We start from the raw sequence: 17,815 nt of genomic DNA on the forward strand, positions 1-17,815 counted from the left end.
TCAGGTCTACATCAGGCTACATCAGGTCTACATCAGGTCTACATCAGGTCTACATCAGGTCTACATCAGGTCTACATCAGGCAACATCGGGTCTACTTCAGGTCTACATCAGGTCTACATCAGGTCTACATCAGGTCTACATCAGGCTACATCAGGTCTACATCAAGTCTAGATCAGGTCTACATAGGCTACATCAGGTCTACATCAGGTCTACATCAGGTCTAAATCAGGTCTACATCAGGTCTACATCAGGTCTACGTCAGGTCTACGTCAAGTCTACATCAAGTCTACTTCAAGTCTACATCAGGTCTACATCAGGTCTACATCAGGTCTACATCAGGTCTACATCAGGCTACATCAGGTCTACATCAGGCTACATCAGGTCTACATCAGGTCTACATCAGGTCTACATCAGGTCTACATCAAGTCTATATCAGGTCTACATCAGGTCTACATCAGGTCTACATCAGGTCTACATCAGGCTACATCAGGTCTACATCAGGTCTACATCAGGTCTACATCAAGTCTATATCAGGTCTACATCAGGTCTACATCAGGATACATCAGGTCTACATCAAGTCTATATCAGGTCTACATCAGGTCTACATCAGGCTACATCAGGTCTACATCAGGTCTACATCAAGTCTACATCAGGTCTACATCAGGCTACATCAGGTCTACATCAGGTCTACATCAGGTCTAAATCAGGTCTACATCAGGTCTACATCAGGCTACATCAGGTCTACATCAAGTCTACATCAGGTCTACATCAGGTCTACATCAGGTCTACATCAGGTCTACATCAGGTCTACATCAGGTCTACATCAGGTCTAAATCAGGTCTACTTCAAGTCTAAATCAGGTCTACATCAGGTCTACATCAGGTCTACATCAGGTCTACATCAGGTCTACATCAGGTCTACATCAAGTCTACATCAGGTCTACATCAGGTCTACATCAGGTCTACGTCAAGTCTACATCAGGTCTACATCTGGTCTACGTCAAGTCTACATCAGGTCTACATCAGGTCTACATCAGGTCTATATCAGGTCTACATCAGGTCTAAATCAGGTCTACATCAGGTCTACGTCAAGTCTACATCAGGTCTACATCTGGTCTACGTCAAGTCTACATCAGGTCTACATCAGGTCTACATGAGGTCTACATCAGGTCTACATCAGGTCTACATCAGGTCTACATCAGGTCTACATCAAGTCTACATCAGGTCTACATCAGGTCTACATCAGGTCTACGTCAAGTCTACATCAGGTCTACATCTGGTCTACGTCAAGTCTACATCAGGTCTACATCAGGTCTACATCAGGTCTATATCAGGTCTACATCAGGTCTAAATCAGGTCTACATCAGGTCTACGTCAAGTCTACATCAGGTCTACATCTGGTCTACGTCAAGTCTACATCAGGTCTACATCAGGTCTACATGAGGTCTATATCAGGTCTACATCAAGTCTACTTCAGGCTACATCAGGTCTACATCAGGTCTACATCAGGTCTACATCAGGCTACATCAGGTCTACATCAGGTCTACATCAGGTCTGAAACAGGTCTACATCAGGTCTACATCAGGCTACATCAGGTCTACATCAGGTCTACATCAGGTCTACATCAGGTCTACATCAGGTCTACATCAGGTCTGAAACAGGTCTACATCAGGTCTACATCAGGTCTACATCAGGTCTACATCAGGCAACATCGGGTCTACATCAGGTCTACATCAAGTCTACATCAGGTCTACATCAGGCTACATCAGGTCTACATCAGGTCTACATCAGGTCTAAATCAGGTCTACTTCAAGTCTACTTCAGGCTACATCAGGTCTACATCAGGTCTACTTCAGGCTACATCAGGTCTACATCAGGTCTACATCAGGTCTACATCAGGCTACATCAGGTCTACATCAGGTCTACATCAGGTCTGAAACAGGTCTACATCAGGTCTACATCAGGTCTACATCAGGTCTACATCAGGCAACATCGGGTCTACATCAGGTCTACATCAAGTCTACATCAGGTCTACGTCAAGTCTATATCAGGTCTACATCAGGTCTACATCAAGTCTACATCAGGTCCACATCAGGTCTACATCAGGTCTAAATCAGGTCTACGTCAAGTCTACATCAAGTCTACATCAGGTCTACATCAGGTCTACATCAGGTCTACATCAGGTCTATATCAGGCTCCATCAGGTCTACGTCAGGTCTACATCAAGTCTACGTCAAGTCTATATCAGGCTACGTCAGGTCTACATCAGGCTACATCAGGTCTACATCAGGTCTACATCAGGTCTACGTCAAGTCTACATCAAGTCTACTTCAGGTCTACTTCAGGTCTACATCAAGTCTATATCAAGTCTACATCAAGTCTACATCAGGTCTATATCAGTTGGGTTAGGGTATAAGACCTGTACAGGAACCTCCGGCACCACATGACTCTCAGTATAAGAACTGTACAGGAACCTCAGGCACCACATGACTCTCAGTATAAGAACTGTAAAGGAACCTCAGGCACCACATGACTCTCAGTATAAGAACTGTACAGGAACCCCCGGCACCACATGACTCTCAGTATGAGACCTGTACAGGAACCCCCGGCACCACATGACTCTCAGTATAAGACCTGTACAGGAACCTCAGGCACCACATGACTCTCAGTATAAGAACTGTAAAGGAACCTCAGGCACCACATGACTCTCAGTATAAGAACTGTACAGGAACCCCCGGCACCACATGACTCTCAGTATAAGAACTGTACAGGAACCTCCGGCACCACATGACTCTCAGTATAAGAACTGTACAGGAACCCCCGGCACCACATGACTCTCAGTATAAGAACCGTACAGGAACCTCAGGCACCACATGACTCTCAGTATAAGAACTGTACAGGAACCCCCGGCACCACATGACTCTCAGTATAAGACCTGTACAGGAACCTCAGGCACCACATGACTCTCAGTATAAGAACTGTACAGGAACCTCAGGCACCACATGACTCTCAGTATAAGACCTGTACAGGAACCTCAGGCACCACATGACTCTCAGTATAAGAACTGTACAGGAACCTCAGGCACCACATGACTCTCAGTATAAGACCTGTACAGGAACCTTAGGCACCACATTACTCTCAGTGTAAGACCTGTACAGGAACCTCAGGCACCACATGACTCTCAGTATAAGAACTGTAAAGGAACCTCAGGCACCACATGACTCTCAGTATAAGAACTGTACAGGAACCCCCGGCACCACATGACTCTCAGTATAAGACCTGTACAGGAACCCCCGGCGCCACATGACTCTCAGTATAAGACCTGTACAGGAACCCCCGGCACCACATGACTCTCAGTATGAGACCTGTACAGGAACCCCCGGCACCACATGACTCTCAGTATAAGACCTGTACAGGAACCTCCGGCACCACATGACTCTCAGTATAAGAACTGTACAGGAACCCCCGGCACCACATGACTCTCAGTATAAGAACCGTACAGGAACCTCAGGCACCACATGACTCTCAGTATAAGAACTGTACAGGAACCCCCGGCACCACATGACTCTCAGTATAAGACCTGTACAGGAACCTCAAGCACCACATGACTCTCAGTATAAGAACTGTACAGGAACCTCAGGCACCACATGACTCTCAGTATAAGACCTGTACAGGAACCTCAGGCACCACATGACTCTCAGTATAAGAACTGTACAGGAACCTCAGGCACCACATGACTCTCAGTATAAGACCTGTACAGGAACCTTAGGCACCACATTACTCTCAGTGTAAGACCTGTACAGGAACCTCAGGCACCACATGACTCTCAGTATAAGAACTGTAAAGGAACCTCAGGCACCACATGACTCTCAGTATAAGAACTGTACAGGAACCCCCGGCACCACATGACTCTCAGTATAAGAACTGTACAGGAACCCCCGGCACCACATGACTCTCAGTATGAGACCTGTACAGGAACCCCCGGCACCACATGACTCTCAGTATAAGAACTGTACAGGAACCCCCGGCACCACATGACTCTCAGTATGAGACCTGTACAGGAACCCCGGCACCACATGACTCTCAGTATAAGAACTGTACAGGAACCCCCGGCACCAAATGACTCTCAGTATGAGACCTGTACAGGAACCCCCGGCACCAAATGACTCTCAGTATGAGACCTGTACAGGAACCCCCGGCACCACATGACTCTCAGTATAAGAACTGTACAGGAACCCCCGGCACCACATGACTCTCAGTATAAGAACTGTACAGGAACCCCCGGCACCACATGACTCTCAGTATAAGAACTGTACAGGAACCTCAGGCACCACATGACTCTCAGTATAAGACATGTACAGGAACCTTAGGCACCACATGACTCTCAGTATAAGAACTGTACAGGAACCCCCGGCACCACATGACTCTCAGTATAAGAACCGTACAGGAACCTCAGGCACCACATGACTCTCAGTATAAGAACTGTACAGGAACCCCTGGCACCACATGACTCTCAGTATAAGACCTGTACAGGAACCCCCGGCACCACATGACTCTCAGTATAAGACCTGTACAGGAACCTCAGGCACCACATGACTCTCAGTATAAGACCTGTACAGGAACCCCCGGCACCACATGACTCTCAGTATAAGACCTGTACAGGAACCCTCGGCACCACATGACTCTCAGTATAAGACCTGTATAGGAACCTCAGGCACCACATGACTCTCAGTATAAGAACTGTACAGGAACCTCAGGCACCACATGACTCTCAGTATAAGACCTGTACAGGAACCTTAGGCACCACATTACTCTCAGTATAAGACCTGTACAGGAACCTCAGGCACCACATGACTCTCAGTATAAGAACTGTACAGGAACCTCAGGCACCACATGACTCTCAGTATAAGAACTGTACAGGAACCCCCGGCACCACATGACTCTCAGTATAAGAACTGTACAGGAACCTCAGGCACCACATGACTCTCAGTATAAGACCTGTACAGGAACCTCAGGCACCACATGACTCTCAGTATAAGACCTGTACAGGAACCTCAGGCACCACATTACTCTCAGTATAAGAACTGTACAGGAACCCCCGGCACCACATGACTCTCAGTATAAGACCTGTACAGGAACCCCCGGCACCACATGACTCTCAGTATAAGACCTGTACAGGAACCCCCGGCACCACATGACTCTCAGTATAAGAACTGTACAGGAACCCCCGGCACCACATGACTCTCAGTATAAGACCTGTACAGGAACCCCCGGCACCACATGACTCTCAGTATAAGACCTGTACAGGAACCTCAGGCACCACATGACTCTCAGTATAAGACCTGTACAGGAACCTCAGGCACCACATGACTCTCAGTATAAGAACTGTACAGGAACCCCCGGCACCACATGACTCTCAGTATAAGACCTGTACAGGAACCCTCGGCACCACATGACTCTCAGTATAAGACCTGTACAGGAACCCCCGGCACCACATGACTCTCAGTATAAGAACTGTACAGGAACCCCCGGCACCACATGACTCTCAGTATAAGACCTGTACAGGAACCCCCGGCACCACATGACTCCCCTCACGCTCCCCACGCTCCCCCCACGCTCCCCTCACCCTCCCCTCACCCTCCCCCCACGCTCCCCTCACCCTCCCCTCACCCTCCCCTCACGCTCCCCCCACGCTCCCCTCACCCTCCCCTCACACTCCCCTCACGCTCCCCTATACAAGCCCATTCTAAATGATAACGTTTCCTGTTTCTGCCGTTTTTAGAATATTTTTCTGTCAAGCTGATTACGCCAAAACGCTAAACAGGAAGTACCTTTTTTTTTCAAGCTAGAGTCACGCAATTTTGTCACATCGTGCCCGGTCATACACTTCATCCTCATAAATATTTTCAGTTGTCTACGACAAATAAATACTTTTTAATAATTCTTTTAAAAATCTAATTTGCAGAGGGCGCTAGCGAGTCATTTTGCGTAATTCATATTTCTAGACCAAAAAAAGAAAAAATTTCACCGATACTGAATTTCGGGTAAAAAAAAATTGACTTTTCGTTAACGTTCAGGGGTCAAAATTGTGTTTGTTTAGGAGAGAAAAATAATAATAATAATGGAAACTTTTTTTTGCCCATTTTTTTTCAGCTATAAAACCTCAAGCTAGAGTCATTTATCTCTTCACAAACTCAAACTTATCATTTGTATCAGTTTTCTACCACAAATAGATGGTCTTTTATGAATTTTTAAAAATCAAATTTGGAGAAGGCGCTAAAAATCCATTTTATTCGTGAGCCACAACATTTGCATATCATTGTGTTCAGCTTTGAAATCTCCCAAAACTCAACGTCAAAACTTTCCCCCAAAAAATATTGAAGAAATGTAGAATTTTTTTTTAATATTTCCAGAAATCGCAATTTTGTTTAAAATTCACGATGACCATAAAACGCATCAGCTTCAGATTCAAACACTTCTTTGCTCATGTGTTTTGTGTCTTGTGATTTCGATCAAAACTGTGAGAGAAAATGCCAAATGTACGACGAGGTTTATCCAATATGGCCGACTTCCTGTCATAGGGCTTCCTGTATGACTTAGGGCTTCCTGTTTGTCTTAGGGCTTCCTGTATGTCTTAGGGCTTCCTGTATGACTTAGGGCTTCCTGTAGGACTTAGGGCTTCCTGTAGGACTTAGGGCTTCCTGTATGTCTTAGGGCTTCCTGTAGGACTTAGGGCTTCCTGTATGACTTAGGGCTTCCTGTATGACTTAGGGCTTCCTGTAGGATTTAGGGCTTCCTGTAGGACTTAGGGCTTCCTGTATGTCTTAGGGCTTCCTGTAGGACTTAGGGCTTCCTGTATGTCTTGGGGCTTCCTGTATGTCTTAGGGCTTCCTGTATGTCTTGGGGCTTCCTGTAGGATTTAGGGCTTCCTGTATGTCTTAGGGCTTCCTGTATGACTTAGGGCTTCCTGTAGGATTTAGGGCTTCCTGTATGTCTTGGGGCTTCCTGTAGGACTTAGGGCTTCCTGTAGGACTTAGGGCTTCCTGTATGTCTTAGGGCTTCCTGTAGGACTTAGGGCTTCCTGTATGTCTTGGGGCTTCCTGTATGTCTTAGGGCTTCCTGTAGGACTTAGGGCTTCCTGTATGTCTTAGGGCTTCCTGTAGGACTTAGGGCTTCCTGTATGTCTTGGGGCTTCCTGTAGGACTTAGGGCTTCCTGTATGACTTAGGGCTTCCTGTAGGACTTAGGGCTTCCTGTAGGACTTAGGGCTTCCTGTATGTCTTGGGGCTTCCTGTAGGACTTAGGGCTTCCTGTATGACTTAGGGCTTCCTGTAGGACTTAGGGCTTCCTGTAGGACTTAGGGCTTCCTGTATGACTTAGGGCTTCCTGTATGACTTAGGGCTTCCTGTAGGACTTAGGGCTTCCTGTATGTCTTGGGGCTTCCTGTAGGACTTAGGGCTTCCTGTATGACTTAGCGCTTCCTGTAGGACTTAGGGCTTCCTGTAGGACTTAGGGCTTCCTGTATGTCTTGGGGCTTCCTGTAGGACTTAGGGCTTCCTGTATGTCTTGGGGCTTCCTGTAGGACTTAGGGCTTCCTGTATGACTTAGGGCTTCCTGTAGGACTTAGGGCTTCCTGTAGGACTTAGGGCTTCCTGTATGTCTTAGGGCTTCCTGTAGGACTTAGGGCTTCCTGTATGTCTTGGGGCTTCCTGTATGTCTTAGGGCTTCCTGTAGGACTTAGGGCTTCCTGTATGTCTTAGGGCTTCCTGTAGGACTTAGGGCTTCCTGTAGGACTTAGGGCTTCCTGTAGGACTTAGGGCTTCCTGTAGGACTTAGGGCGGGGTCATATCTTATTTTTTACATTTCCTCGCATGAACTATTTGTGGCGTGAGCGTCATATTTTCCTTTTGCCCCGAGTCATTTCATTTTTGAGGCGGAGCCGACTTTTTTCACGAAACCTTCACTAGAAATTAGAACTCACGGAATTCAAGTACTGACCAGGCCCAAGTACTGACCAGGCTTAAGTACTGACCAGGCCCAAGTACTGACCAGGCTTAAGTACTGACCAGGCCCAAGTACTGACCAGGCTTAAGTACTGACCAGGCCCAAGTACTGACCAGGCCCAAGTACTGACCAGGCCCAAGTACTGACCAGGCTTAAGTACTGACCAGGCCCAAGTACTGACCAGGCCCAAGTACTGACCAGGCCCAAGTACTGACCAGGCCCAAGTACTGACCAGGCTTAAGTACTGACCAGGCCCAAGTACTGACCAGGCCCAAGTACTGACCAGGCCCAAGTACTGACCAGGCCCAAGTACTGACCAGGCTTAAGTACTGACCAGGCTTAAGTACTGACCAGGCCCAAGTACTGACCAGGCCCAAGTACTGACCAGGCTTAAGTACTGACCAGGCTTAAGTACTGACCAGGCCCAAGTACTGACCAGGCTTAAGTACTGACCAGGCTTAAGTACTGACCAGGCCCAAGTACTGACCAGGCTTAAGTACTGACCAGGCTTAAGTACTGACCAGGCCCAAGTACTGACCAGGCTTAAGTACTGACCAGGCTTAAGTACTGACCAGGCCCAAGCACTGACCAGGCCCAAGTTCTGACCAGGCTTAAGTACTGACCAGGCTTAAGTACTGACCAGGCCCAAGTACTGACCAGGCCCAAGTACTGACCAGGCTTAAGTACTGACCAGGCTTAAGTACTGACCAGGCCCAAGTACTGACCAGGCTTAAGTACTGACCAGGCCCAAGTACTGACCAGGCTTAAGTACTGACCAGGCTTAAGTACTGACCAGGCCCAAGTACTGACCAGGCTTAAGTACTGACCAGGCCCAAGTACTGACCAGGCCCAAGTACTGACCAGGCTTAAGTACTGACCAGGCTTAAGTACTGACCAGGCCCAAGTACTGACCAGGCCCAAGTACTGACCAGGCTTAAGTACTGACCAGGCTTAAGTACTGACCAGGCCCAAGTACTGACCAGGCTTAAGTACTGACCAGGCCCAAGTACTGACCAGGCTTAAGTACTGACCAGGCCCAAGTACTGACCAGGCTTAAGTACTGACCAGGCCCAAGTACTGACCAGGCTTAAGTACTGACCAGGCTTAAGTACTGACCAGGCCCAAGTACTGACCAGGCTTAAGTACTGACCAGGCTTAAGTACTGACCAGGCTTAAGTACTGACCAGGCCCAAGTACTGACCAGGCTTAAGTACTGACCAGGCTTAAGTACTGACCAGGCCCAAGTACTGACCAGGCTTAAGTACTGACCAGGCTTAAGTACTGACCAGGCTTAAGTACTGACCAGGCCAAAGTACTGACCAGGCTTAAGTACTGACCAGGCTTAAGTACTGACCAGGCCCAAGTACTGACCAGGCTTAAGTACTGACCAGGCTTAAGTACTGACCAGGCTTAAGTACTGACCAGGCCCAAGTACTGACCAGGCTTAAGTACTGACCAGGCTTAAGTACTGACCAGGCTTAAGTACTGACCAGGCCCAAGTACTGACCAGGCTTAAGTACTGACCAGGCTTAAGTACTGACCAGGCCCAAGTACTGACCAGGCCCAAGTACTGACCAGGCTTAAGTACTGACCAGGCCCAAGTACTGACCAGGCCCAAGTACTGACCAGGCCCAAGTACTGACCAGGCTTAAGTACTGACCAGGCCCAAGTACTGACCAGGCCCAAGTACTGACCAGGCCCAAGTACTGACCAGGCCCAAGTACTGACCAGGCCCAAGTACTGACCAGGCTTAAGTACTGACCAGCCTTAAGTACTGACCAGGCCCAAGTACTGACCAGGCTTAAGTACTGACCAGGCCCAAGTACTGACCAGGCTTAAGTACTGACCAGGCTTAAGTACTGACCAGGCCCAAGTACTGACCAGGCCCAAGTACTGACCAGGCCCAAGTACTGACCAGGCTTAAGTACTGACCAGGCTTAAGTACTGACCAGGCCCAAGTACTGACCAGGCTTAAGTACTGACCAGGCTTAAGTACTGACCAGGCCCAAGCACTGACCAGGCCCAAGTTCTGACCAGGCTTAAGTACTGACCAGGCTTAAGTACTGACCAGGCTTAAGTACTGACCAGGCCCAAGTACTGACCAGGCTTAAGTACTGACCAGGCTTAAGTACTGACCAGGCTTAAGTACTGACCAGGCCCAAGTACTGACCAGGCTTAAGTACTGACCAGGCCCAAGTACTGACCAGGCTTAAGTACTGACCAGGCCCAAGTACTGACCAGGCTTAAGTACTGACCAGGCTTAAGTACTGACCAGGCCCAAGTACTGACCAGGCCCAAGTACTGACCAGGCTTAGCTTCTGAGATCTGACCAGATCAGACAAGTTTTTTCGGCAACAATGGACCTATAAGGACCATAGGACATACTGGAAGGCCTAAGGACATGGGACGCTGGGACATGTGTCTAAGGACACTGGGATATGAGTCTGAGGACATGGGACGCTGGGATATTTGTCTAAGGACACTGGACGCTGGGACATGTGTCTAAGGACACGGGACGCTGGGACATGAGTCTAAGAACACGGGACGCTGGGACATGAGTCTAAGAACACGGGGCGCTTGGACATTCGTCTAAGGACACGCAACGCTGGGACATGAGTCTAAGAACACGGGACCCTGGGACATGTGTCAAAGGACACTGGACTCTGTGACATTTGTCTAAGGACACTGGGACATGAGTCTAAGGACACTGGACGCTGGGACATTTGTCTAAGGGCACGCGACGCTGGGACATGTGTCAAAGGACACTGGACTCTGACATTTGTCTAAGGACACTGGGACATGAGTCTAAGGACACTGGACGCTGGGACATGAGTCTAAGGACACGGGACGCTGGGACATGTGTCAAAGGACACTGGACTCTGTGACATTTGTCTAAGGACGCTTGGACATTTGTCTAAGAACATTGGACGCTGGGACATTTGTCTAAGGATACGCAACGCTGGGACATGAGTCTAAGAACACGGGACCCTGGGACATGTGTCAAAGGACACGGGACGCTGGGACATGTGTCAAAGGACACTGGACTCTGTGACATTTGTCTAAGGACACTGGGACATGAGTTTAAGGACACTGGACGCTGGGACATGAGACTAAGGGCACTGGACGCTGGGACATTTGTCTAAGGACACTGGACTCTGACATTTGTCTAAGGACACTGGGACATGAGTCTAAGGACACTGGACGCTGGGACATGAGTCTAAGGACACGGGACGCTGGGACATGTGTCAAAGGACACTGGACTCTGTGACATTTGTCTAAGGACGCTTGGACATTTGTCTAAGAACATTGGACGCTGGGACATGTGTCAAAGGACACGGGACGCTGGGACATGTGTCAAAGGACACTGGACGCTAGGACATGAGACTAAGGGCATTGGACGCTGGGACATTTGTCTAAGGACGCTGACACATGTGTCTAAGGACACTGGGACACGAGTCTAAGGACATGGGACGCTGGGACATTTGTCTAAGAACATTGGACGCTGGGACATGTGTCAAAGGACACGGGACGCTGGGACATGTGTCAAAGGACACTGGACGCTAGGACATGAGACTAAGGGCACTGGACGCTGGGACATTTGTTTGAGGACGCTGAGACATGTGTCTAAGGACACTGGGACATGAGTCTAAGGACATGGGACGCTGGGACATTTGTCTAAGAACATTGGACGCTGGGACATGTGTCAAAGGACACGGGACGCTGGGACATGTGTCAAAAGACACGGGACGCTGGGACATTTGTCTAAGGACATGGACGCTGGGACATTTGTCTAAGGACACGCAACGCTGGGACATGAGTCTAAGAACACGGGACGCTGGGACATGAGTCTAAGAACACGGGACGCTGGGACATGTGTCAAAGGACACGGAACGCTGGGACATGAGACTAAGAACACGGAACGCTGGGACATGTGTCAAAGGACTCTGGACGCTGGGACATGAGACTAAGGGCACTGAACGCTGGGACATTTGTCTAAGGACGCTGAGACATGTGTCTGAGGACACTGGGACATGAGTCTAAGGACATGGGACGCTGGGACATTTGTCTAAGGACGCTGGGACATGTGTCTAAGGACACAGGACACTGAGACATGTGTCTAAGGACACTGGACGCTAGGAAATGTGTCTACGGACACTGGACACTAGGACATGTGTCTAAGGACACTGGACGCTGGGACAAGTGTCTAAGGACACGGGACGCTGGGACATGTGTCTAAGGACACGGGATGCTGGGACATTTGTCTAAGGACGCTGGGACATGTGTCTAAGGACACAGGACACTGAGACATGTGTCTAAAGACACTGGACGCTAGGACATTTGTCTAAGGACACTGGACGCTGGGACATGTGTCTAAGGACACTGTGTCCTTAGACACATGTCCCAGCGTCCTTAGACAAATGTCCCAGCGTCCCATGTCCTTAGACTCATGTCCCAGTGTCCTTAGAAAAATGTCCCAGCATCCCAATATTGGACGCTGGGACACGTGTCTAAGAATATTGGACGCTGGGACATGTGTCTAAGAACACGGGACGCTGAGACATTTGTCTAAGAACATTGGACGCTAGGACATGTGTCTCTGAACATTGTTTAATTAGTTTAGTTTCAGGTTTAGTTTAGTTTCAGGTTTAGTTTAGTTTCAGGTTTAGTTTCAGGGTTAGTTTAGTTTCAGGTTGTTAGTTTAGTTTCAGGTTGTTAGTTTAGTTTCAGGGTTAGTTTCGTTTCAGGGTTAGTTTAGTTTCAGGTTTAGTTAAGTTTCAGGGTTAGTTTAGTTTCAGGTTTAGTTTAGTTTCAGGGTAAGTTTAGTTTCAGGTTTAGTTTAGTTTCAGGTTGATGGTTTAGTTTCAGGTTGTTAGTTTAGTTTCAGGGTTAGTTTAGTTTCAGGGTTAGTTTAATTTCAGGGTTAGTTTAGTTTCAGGTTTCATTTCGTTTCAGGGTTGGTTTAGTTTCAGGTTTAGTTTAGTTTCAGGGTTAGTTTAGTTTCAGGGTTAGTTTAGTTTCAGGTTTAGTTTAGTTTCAGGTTGTTAGTTTAGTTTCATGGTTAGTTTAGTTTCAGGTTTAGTTTCAGGGTTAGTTTAGTTTCAGGTTTAGTTTCGTTTCGTTTCAGGGTTAGTTTAGTTTCAGGTTTAGTTTAGTTTCAGGGTTAGTTTAGTTTCAGGTTTAGTTTAGTTTCAGGGTTAGTTTAGTTTCAGGTTTAGTTTAGTTTCAGGGTTAGTTTAGTTTCAGGTTTAGTTTAGTTACAGGTTTAGTTTAGTTTCGGGTTTAGTTTCAGGGTTAGTTTAGTTTCAGGTTGTTTCATGTTTAGTTTAGTTTCAGGGTTAGTTTAGTTTCAGGTTTAGTTTAGTTTCAGGTTTAATTTAGTTTCAGGTTTAGTTTCATGTTTAGTTTAGTTTCAGGTTTAGTTTAGTTTCAGGTTTAGTTTCATGTTTAGTTTAGTTTCAGGGTTAGTTTAGTTTCAGGTTTAGTTTCATGTTTAGTTTAGTTTCAGGTTTAGTTTCAGGTTTAGTTTCAAGTTTAGTTTCAGGTTTAGTTTCAGGTTTAGTTTCAGGTTTAGTTTAGCTTCAGGTTTCGTTTCATGTTTAGTTTAGTTTCAGGGTTAGTTTAGTTTCAGATTTAGTTTCATGTTTAGTTTAGTTTCAGGTTTATTTAAGGGGTTAGTTTAGTTTCATGTTTAGTTTAGTTACAGGTTTAGTTTAGTTTCAGGTTTAGTTTCATGTTTATTTTAGTTTCAGGGTTAGTTTAGTTTCAGGTTTAGTTTCATGTTTAGTTTAGTTTCAGGTTTAGTTTAGGGGTTAGTTTTGTTTCAGGTTTAGTTTCATATTTAGTTTAGTTTCATGTTTAGTTTAGTTACAGGTTTAGTTTAGTTTCAGGTTTAGTTTCAGGTTTAGTTTAGTTTCAGGGTTAGTTTAGTTTCAGTTTTATGTTTAGTTTAGTTTCAGTTTTAGTTTCATGTTTAGTTTCAGGGTTAGTTTCGTTTCAGGTTTAGTTTCAGGTTTAGTTTCAGGTTTAGTTTCAGGTTTAGTTTCAGGTTTAGTTTAGTGTCAGGGTTAGTTTCGTTTCAGGTTTAGTTTAAGGGTTAGTTTAGTTTCAGGTTAAGTTTAGTTACAGGTTTAGTTTAGTTTAGTTACAGGTTTAGTTTAATTTCAGGGTTGGTTTAGTTTCAGGTTTAGTTTAGTAACAGGTTTAGTTTAGTTTCAGGTTTCGTTTAGTTTCAGGTTTCGTTTAGTTTCAGGGTTAGTTTAGTTTCAGGTTTAGTTTAGTTACAGGTTTAGTTTAGTTTCAGGTTTAGTTTAATTTCAGGTTAAGTTTAGTTTCAGGTTTAGTTTAGTTACAGGTTTAGTTTAATTTCAGGGTTGGTTTAGTTTCAGGTTTAGTTTAGTTTCAGGGTTAGTTTAGTTTCAGGGTTAGTTTAGTTTCAGGTTAAGTTTAGTTTCAGGTTTAGTTTAGTTTCAGGTTTAGTTTAGTTTCAAGTTTAGTTTAGTTTCAGGTTTAGTTTAGTTTCAGGTTTAGTTTAGTTTCAGGGTTGGTTTAGTTTCAGGGTTGGTTTAGTTTCAGGGTTAGTTTAGTTTAAGGTTTAGTTTAGTTTCAGGTTGTTAGTTTAGTTTCAGGTTGTTAGTTTAGTTTCAGGGTAAGTTTAGTTTCAGGGTTAGTTTAGTTTCAGGGTTAGTTTAGTTTAAGGGTTAGTTTAGTTTCAGGTTTAGTTTAGTTACAGGTTTAGTTTAGTTTCATGTTTAGTTTAAGGTTTAGTTTAAGGTTGTTTCATGTTTAGTTTAGTTTCAGGGTTAGTTTAGTTTCAGGTTTAGTTTCAGGTTTAGTTTAAGGTTTAGTTTCATGTTTAGTTTAGTTTCATGTTTAGTTTAAGGTTTAGTTTAAGGTTGTTTCATGTTTAGTTTAGTTTCAGGGTTAGTTTAGTTTCAGGTTTAGTTTCATGTTTAGTTTAAGGTTTAGTTTAAGGTTTAGTTTCATGTTTAGTTTAGTTTCAGGGTTAGTTTAGTTTCAGGTTTAGTTTCATGTTTAGTTTAGTTTCAGGGTTAGTTTAGGGGTTAGTTTAGTTTAGTTACAGGTTTAGTTTAGTTTCAGGTTTAGTTTCATGTTTAGTTTAGTTTCAGGTTTAGTTTAGGGGTTAGTTTTGTTTCAGGTTTAGTTTCATGTTTAGTTTAGTTTCATGTTTAGTTTAGTTAGAGGTTTAGTTTAGTTTCAGGTTTAGTTTCAGGTTTAGTTTAGTTTCAGGGTTAGTTTAGTTTCAGTTTTATGTTAAGTTTAGTTTCAGTTTTAGTTTCATGTTTAGTTTCAGGGTTAGTTTTGTTTCAGGTTTAGTTTCAGGTTTAGTTTCAGGTTTAGTTTCAGGTTTAGTTTCAGGTTTAGTTTAGTGTCAGGTTTAGTTTAGTGTCAGGGTTAGTTTCGTTTCAGGTTTAGTTTAAGGGTTAGTTTAGTTTCAGGTTAAGTTTAGTTACAGGTTTAGTTTAGTTTAGTTACAGGTTTAGTTTAATTTCAGGGTTGGTTTAGTTTCAGGTTTAGTTTAGTAACAGGTTTAGTTTAGTTTCAGGTTTCGTTTAGTTTCAGGTTTCGTTTAGTTTCAGGGTTAGTTTAGTTTCAGGTTTAGTTTAGTTACAGGTTTAGTTTAGTTTCAGGTTTAGTTTAATTTCAGGTTAAGTTTAGTTTCAGGTTTAGTTTAGTTACAGGTTTAGTTTAATTTCAGGGTTGGTTTAGTTTCAGGTTTAGTTTAGTTTCAGGGTTAGTTTAGTTTCAGGGTTAGTTTAGTTTCAGGTTTAGTTTAGTTTCAGGTTCAGTTTAATTTCAGGTTAAGTTTAGTTTCAGGTTTAGTTTAGTTCCAGGTTGTTAGTTTAGTTTCAGGTTGTTAGTTTAGTTTCAGGGTAAGTTTAGTTTCAGGGTTAGTTTAGTTTCAGGGTTAGTTTAGTTTCAGGGTTAGGGTTAGTTTCAGGGTTAGTTTAGTTTCAGGTTTAGTTTAGTTTCAGGGTTAGTTTAGTTTAAGGGTTAGTTTAGTTTCAGGTTTAGTTTAGTTACAGGTTTAGTTTAGTTTCATGTTTAGTTTAAGGTTTAGTTTAAGGTTGTTTCATGTTTAGTTTAGTTTCAGGGTTAGTTTAGTTTCAGGTTTAGTTTAAGGTTTAGTTTCATGTTTAGTTTAGTTTCATGTTTAGTTTAAGGTTTAGTTTAAGGTTGTTTCATGTTTAGTTTAGTTTCAGGGTTAGTTTAGTTTCAGGTTTAGTTTCATTTTTAGTTTAAGGTTTAGTTTAAGGTTTAGTTTCATGTTTAGTTTAGTTTCAGGGTTAGTTTAGTTTCAGGTTTAGTTTCATGTTTAGTTTAGTTTCAGGTTTAGTTTAGGGGTTAGTTTAGTTTAGTTACAGGTTTAGTTTAGTTTCAGGTTTAGTTTAGTTTCAGGTTTAGTTTCATGTTTAGTTTAGTTTCAGGGTTAGTTTAGTTTCAGGGTTAGTTTCATGTTTAGTTTAGTTTCAGGGTTAGTTTCATGTTTAGTTTAGTTTCAGGTTTAGTTTAGTTTCATGTTTAGTTTAGTTACAGGTTTAGTTTAGTTTCAGGTTTAGTTTAGTTTCAGGTTTAGTTTCATGTTTAGTTTAGTTTCAGGGTTAGTTTAGTTTCATGTTTAGTTTAGTTTCAGGGTTAGTTAAGTTTCAGGGTTAGTTTCGTTTCAGGGTTAGTTTAGTTTCAGGTTTAGTTTCAGGTTTAGTTTCAGGTTTAGTTTAGGGGTTAGTTTAGTTTAGTTACAGGTTTAGTTTAGTTTCAGGTTTAGTTTAGTTTCAGGTTTAGTTTCATGTTTAGTTTAGTTTCAGGGTTAGTTTAGTTTCAGGGTTAGTTTCATGTTTAGTTTAGTTTCAGGGTTAGTTTCATGTTTAGTTTAGTTTCAGGTTTAGTTTAGTTTCATGTTTAGTTTAGTTACAGGTTTAGTTTAGTTTCAGGTTTAGTTTAGTTTCAGGTTTAGTTTCATGTTTAGTTTAGTTTCAGGGTTAGTTTAGTTTCATGTTTAGTTTAGTTTCAGGGTTAGTTAAGTTTCAGGGTTAGTTTCGTTTCAGGGTTAGTTTAGTTTCAGGTTTAGTTTCAGGTTTAGTTTCAGGTTTAGTTTCAGGTTTAGTTTCGTTTCGTTTCAGGGTTAGTTTAGTTTCAGGTTTCGTTTAGTTTCAGGGTTAGTTTAGTTTCAGGTTTAGTTTAGTTTCAGGTTTAGTTTAGTTTCAGGGTTAGTTTAGTTTCAGGTTTAGTTTAGTTTCAGGTTTAGTTTAGTTTCAGGTTTAGTTTCAGGGTTAGTTTAGTTCCAGGTTGTTAGTTTAGTTTCAATTTGTTAGTTTAGTTTCAGGGTTAGTTTAGTTTCAGGTTTAGTTTAGTTTCAGGGTAAGTTTAGTTTCAGGTTTAGTTTAGTTTCAGGTTGTTGGTTTAGTTTCAGGTTGTTAGTTTAGTTTCAGGTTTAGTTTAGTTTCAGGTTTAGTTAAGTTTCAGGGTTAGTTTATTTTCAGGTTTAGTTTAGTTTCAGGGTAAGTTTAGTTTCAGGTTTAGTTTAGTTTCAGGTTGTTGGTTTAGTTTCAGGTTGTTAGTTTAGTTTCAGGGTTAGTTTAGTTTCAGGGTTAGTTTAATTTCAGGGTTAGTTTAGTTTCAGGTTTCATTTCGTTTCAGGGTTAGTTTAGTTTCAGGTTTAGTTTAGTTTCAGGTTGTTAGTTTAGTTTCATGGTTAGTTTAGTTTCAGGTTTAGTTTCAGGGTTAGTTTAGTTTCAGGTTTCGTTTCGTTTCGTTTCAGGGTTAGTTAAGTTTCAGGTTTAGTTTAGTTTCAG

This window comes from Eucyclogobius newberryi, unplaced genomic scaffold (genome assembly GCF_026437365.1).
Source record: "Eucyclogobius newberryi isolate DKJ021-1_F unplaced genomic scaffold, fEucNew1.0.hap1 SCAF_7, whole genome shotgun sequence".
Taxonomy (NCBI): Eukaryota; Metazoa; Chordata; class Actinopteri; order Gobiiformes; family Gobiidae; genus Eucyclogobius; species Eucyclogobius newberryi.